Source organism: Macrobrachium nipponense, chromosome 44 (genome assembly GCF_015104395.2).
Source record: "Macrobrachium nipponense isolate FS-2020 chromosome 44, ASM1510439v2, whole genome shotgun sequence".
NCBI classification, from domain to species: domain Eukaryota; kingdom Metazoa; phylum Arthropoda; class Malacostraca; order Decapoda; family Palaemonidae; genus Macrobrachium; species Macrobrachium nipponense.
Window position 1 is genome coordinate 1,961,680 of NC_087221.1, and position 6,000 is coordinate 1,967,679.

Genomic DNA, 6,000 nt, shown 5'->3' on the forward strand with positions numbered 1-6,000 from the left:
ACCGACTTTTATGTAAATTCGTGAGGTGCTTATCTCCTAATTTAATTGCCCTTATTATTCATGCTACCCTCCAAAGGCAATGACACGAACATAAAATTGGATGCATATTCCCGATTCTCAGAATAATCTATTCGGTAGATTACTTATGATAATTTGGGACAAAGAAAATGTTAATGCAGTCATGAATTTCAATTATATAACTTTTTCATACAATGATATCTCATCAACAAAAGACGTTTGATATTCACGCTACGAATAATTTCACCTTATATAAATATAATTTCATTTTAAACGAGTAATGATTTAGGTCAAAATATAGAGAAAACTTATATATAATATATATATATATATATATATATATATATATATATATATATATATATATATATATATATATATTATTGTCATATTTTCTTTAGATTTCGTCAAAATTTTTTTAGCGTTCAATACATACACAAATAAAGTAAAGGAGCGTTGGCTGAAGGGCAAATACAAGTTAAGGGGAAAAGTTGTAATGAAACTCCAAGAGTTAAAATTACAGGGGAATGTATTTACACCATAACGTTACTCTGCTAATTCGAGGCACCAATACGGGCGCTAATGACCCTCACATAAGGCCAAATTCTGGAATAATTGCTAGGAGCAATGACCACTTGTCCTAAGAAGCGTGAGATGATTCGCTGTGCAGTTACTAAGCCCAGAGCATAACGACAGGGGAACAAGAATCCTAAGGTTCCTCAGAGGACAAAGAAAGAATGAATTGAATAAAATCACTTCCTAGGGAACCACTATTAACCAAAGAACCTTTCTAAGGTAAACACAGCTGTGGGATTTAATGAATCACTTTGGAGGGTTGCACAAGCACTGATAAAGGAAGAAAATGAATTATAAGTAGACTGCCACCACAATTTCGCACATTACCTTTCTACTGAGACATAGGCGAAAGAAGTCGACTCTTTCAAGGCGTCGGTAATGACAAGGGCCTTCCACGTGAGTGAAGGGGGGAAGCCAGGTAAAAGCTCCGCATTGGGTCAGAGGATGTACCCAAGTGTGACCCGGATCCGATACTCGGCTGTAAGAAAGTGAGGGCGAATTATTGCCCGCGTCACTTCCTTTTATTACACGCAACGCATGAGAGAGGGCAGCACAAGCGAAAGAACAAGAGAGAAATGAGATGCGTCAGAAGTAGAAAAGGAGAACCAGACTTTGTGCTTTATTAGATACTAGTTTAATTGGTTGAAAAGAAAGGGATATATATATATATATATATATATATATATATATAATATATATATATATATAAATAAATTTATATATATATATATATATATATATATATATTTATATATATATATATATATATATATATATATATATATAATATATATATATATATATATATAAATTCAGGAAAGCCAAAGACACATGGATGTTTTAAAAGAAGATTTATTCTTGAAAAAACGTTTTCACACATGACTATGTGCATCATCAGTCTGCACAATGACAGAGTAATAACATTAAGAATACTAAAAAAGCACAGGATTCTTAAATTGACAATTAAAAAACATTAAAAGACAAAAAAAAGATGGAAGCAAAGTAAAAAACAACTACTGTTACGCCTACCTTCAGATAGAGTGACCAAGAAGGAACAACAAACACCCAAAGACGACTATGCCAGATATAGTTGAGCAGAAGAGCAAACACCATTTACAACAATGGAACGAGTCTTTTAATATATAAGGACTTTAAGGTAGTCAGATAATCTGCATCCTTAGAATACCCTAATATGGTAAAGTGCTGCTTTTTTACCTCAATTTTACAATTGATAGCATGATTTTTTATATTCTAATGTTCTGGTCTGCTCAATCTTTGCCCCGTTCTAAAACTAAACCCTAAGTGACTGCAGCAACCTTTTCGTTGATCCAATATAAGTACCAGGGCACCCTGGACATGTAAACTTGTAGACCACATTGGAACTCATGAATGGCTGCAGACGGTCCTTGAAGCGAAACAAAGAGCAAATTTTACTGGGACTATTTGATATCAAGTTTAAATCAATGCAAGGGATTTCTGCTTCAATCATTTGTTTCAATTTATGTGGAAATTTGGAGTTAAAAAAATAAGGGGAAGTTGAAGCCTACATTAGTTTTTCGGAAGGATTCTAAAAACTAGATCCTTTGGAAATGAATTTTTTGAAAGAAAGAAAGTAGTTAAAAATTCAATCTTCTTATGAAATATGGCCCAACTGGACGAGTATCTAAGAGCCCTATTCAATTCAAACTGGTTTGACAAGCACTGTAAAATTATTTGCAAGACCCGTATAAGTTTCTTTCTGTAAACGGCAGTAGCAAAAATAGAATTAACTCTCGTGATTAAAACATCTAAAACGGTAAAAAACTGAGTGGCCTGCCACTGATACTTATGAAGAACAAAGGTATTGTCTACATACCTTCTGTAAAACAATGGTTTAAAGGACGACGGACAACAATCTAAAAAAAATTTGCAAATAAAGGTCCTAATGAGAACCCATAGCAACACCATCTAAATGAGGGAAAAATTCTGATTAAAAGTAATCATAGAATCTTGCACAGCAAGTTATAGAAGGTTTGTTTAAAAAGAGATCTAGTAAACCCATGAAATGTTAAATTGCCATCTGGAAAAAAACCTCGTTTTAAAAAATAATCTCTATACTCTCGTTTAAGGGAATATTCGTAAATAAATACAATCAATATAAAGCTTGGACTAATTGATTTAGTTTTGAAATTCATAACCATTCTTTAAAATAAAATTACTAGAAGTATATTCTTTAAGGAGAGAGACCAGATACTTCGAAGAAATCGAAAGAAGGCTGTTATACTCTGCCATAATAGGTCTTATTGGAATTCCATCTTTATGATTTTTGGTAGCCCGTTACAAAAATACTGAAGGAAGAACCTGTTACATACAACTTTGGGAGGTTTTTTCAGTAATACATTGTCAGTTTTTGATTTTTTCTTTTTAAGAATAATGTTAATACGATCCTCTCGTTTATAAATGTCTAAAAAGTTAGGTTCGCCATGAGCTACAAACTTAGAAGTGTACGACAGTATGTCTTCAACCTTATTCACATAATAATTCTTATTCAATAGTACAACTCCTTTGCCCTTGTCTGGATTGCAGATCACTAGTTCCTCACATTTCCTAAGTGAAAGCAAAATTTCCAAATCATCTTTCCAAAAAAACAGGGTCCCCGTAACCTTTAATTGTGTATAAGTCTTACGTATAAGAGCAGCCATTTTTTGTTGTAAATTACTTAAGTTTTTTAGCATATCGAAATTAACAAATCTTTGAAACAGAATCTCCAAAGGGAAATATATTCTGGCATAGTCAGGTCTATTGGAGGGTAAAAAAAAAATCAAGCCCGAAAGACAACAGGAATTTTCCCTTTTGTACATTACATTATTGAAAAAATTATATATACATGGTTTCTTTAGTTCAAACATCGGAAATTACAATACCCAAATTCTGCAATTTCTTTTGATGGCGAACAAATATATGAGAAATAAATGCATTTACATAATCATTAAACAATTTCGGATAAATAAACCGATCAACAAAGGACAAGTCATCAAACAAGAGTCTCCTCAATTGGGTAACGGTCTCTTTAAATTTCAGAATAGCCGTCTTTTTCGTAGTCATCTCCTTACAAAGTAGCTCTTTCAGGGCTTCTTTGTACATTTCTTTTTTACTCTTATTTAGAAAATATACATTTACATTTTCTTACAATTTATAATATTGTATATACATTACAATCTATTTACATAAATGAAATTATTAATTACCAGAAAGAATGGAGATATTGGGAAGTAAAAATTTTTATACATTTGTCCCCAAGTGCTTTTAACAATACAAATCTTGTTTAGCACATTTTACTTCTTATAAACGAAATCATACTTAACTCATCTGTTAAGGGCATTACTTTATGAATGTACCAAATTGCAGTTATATATATTCACTTATTAAAAATATTGCTGTATTTTTTTTTTTTTTTTTTTTTTTTTTTTTTTGAGTCTGTACAATTCAGTAGCGTACAGGGATGTCTTGTATAGTTTGAATCGGATGAATTTCAGATATACGTAATTTAGCTCGCAATATTGCAGAAATGTGACCTTTAGCGCCGATAGGGATCTGTAGGTGAGCGGTTAAAGGCGCTTCATTGAACGTCCACCTGATTATGGATTCCTGGGTTCGCGCCCGGGAGCTGACGAAATTATTATCAATAAAAAATTCCCCTTCAGTTTACTCACACACACACACACACACAAACACACACACACACACACACATATATATTATATATATATATATATATATATATATATATATATACATATATATATTATATATATATATATATATATATACTATATATATATATATACTAAATAAACAGAACTAATATATTCTTCAAACTTAAGTGCAGCGAAAATCTAGATCCCAGGTTGTATGAATACCCAAAAATTTCTTACATGATTTACTATTCCCTTACACAGATTCTTTTAGTATATGACTACAAAAGGGCTTTTAAATCCTTAGCAAAACACTGTACATTCTCCTACACTAACAGGCATACCGACAGGAGGAGAGAAAGTCACAGAGGGAGGAAGAAAACAACAAACTCACGGTGGCGAAAAAACACAAGCATAAGACAGTAGAAGGCAAAGATAAGAAAAAATAACCTTAATTCTACTTATAACATCGAAATTCCTGACTAACTACATATGACACAAATCTCTAGCTAACACTTATGCACAAATCTGAAACTGCGACTATATCTTGAAGATGATTCTTCCGATTAATCATCAGCAACTCGAAGTTTCCAATACACCTGAGCATTACAGGTCGATAAACTACTGTTCCTTATGTGCGCTTACCGGAGATAGGTCTCCCTACGTCCATCACAGATCACAGTTTAAGTCGACTCCGTTGAATACCATCAACAAGTCACCGTAGGATCAGTGGCACGACAGCGTCCGTATTCACGCTAAATACCTTATGTAATAGCTACACTTACCGGAGGTAAGTCTCCCTACGGCTGATGTAACGCTCCACAAGAGTGAAGAGGTCTGAAGAAAGCTGCTACAGGGGTAAACATCGAGATCAAAGCCTGCACAATAAATTATGAGGGTGCCCTCATTCAGTACAGGACTCTAAAGGGCAGACACAGATGATGAATCGCTGAATATTGTCCTGCCGCAGAATACCCTCAGAAGCGACCAGTAGAAAAGCAAGCAACTGTAAGGCTGGAACATGCAGCAGACTTCTCGCTCAAACAGACTGGGGTGGAACACTTTGTATAGAGCGAAAATTCCATATAGAGAACCTTCGCTGAATCACCCAACGACTCAAAATATGAAAATAAAAGAGAAAATTATCCCCCATGGGTGTGTTACCAGTAACAAGCGAAATACCCAGTGGTGGGAAAAAAAGAAAAGAAAAGCCCAAACTTCGTTTAGCGGCAAAAAGTAAACAAAACTTTAGTATAAAAGTTACGTTACTGGGCTTAAAGATTTACGTTAACTTTTCATGATAATATACATACACACACACACACACACATATATATATATATATATATATATATATATATATTATATATATATATATATATATATATTATATATATATATATATATATATATATATATATATATATATATATATATATATATATATATCGAGCTACAATGTCCTTTAATATCTAATTCGCTCTACCTCGGAATTAATATATTTTCATATATGCTTAACCGAAGGGGAATTTTTTCTCGATAATAGATTTGCCTGGACCAGGGCGCGAACCTATGGATCCTTTCAAACCCAGGAACGTCAGTGAAGCTTTACCTACTACACCCACCTCTCGCGGTGGTGTAGTAGGTAAAGCTTCACTGACGTTCCTGGATTTGAAAGGATCCATAGGTTCGTGCCCTGGTCCAGGCAAATCTATTATTCGAGTAAAAAATT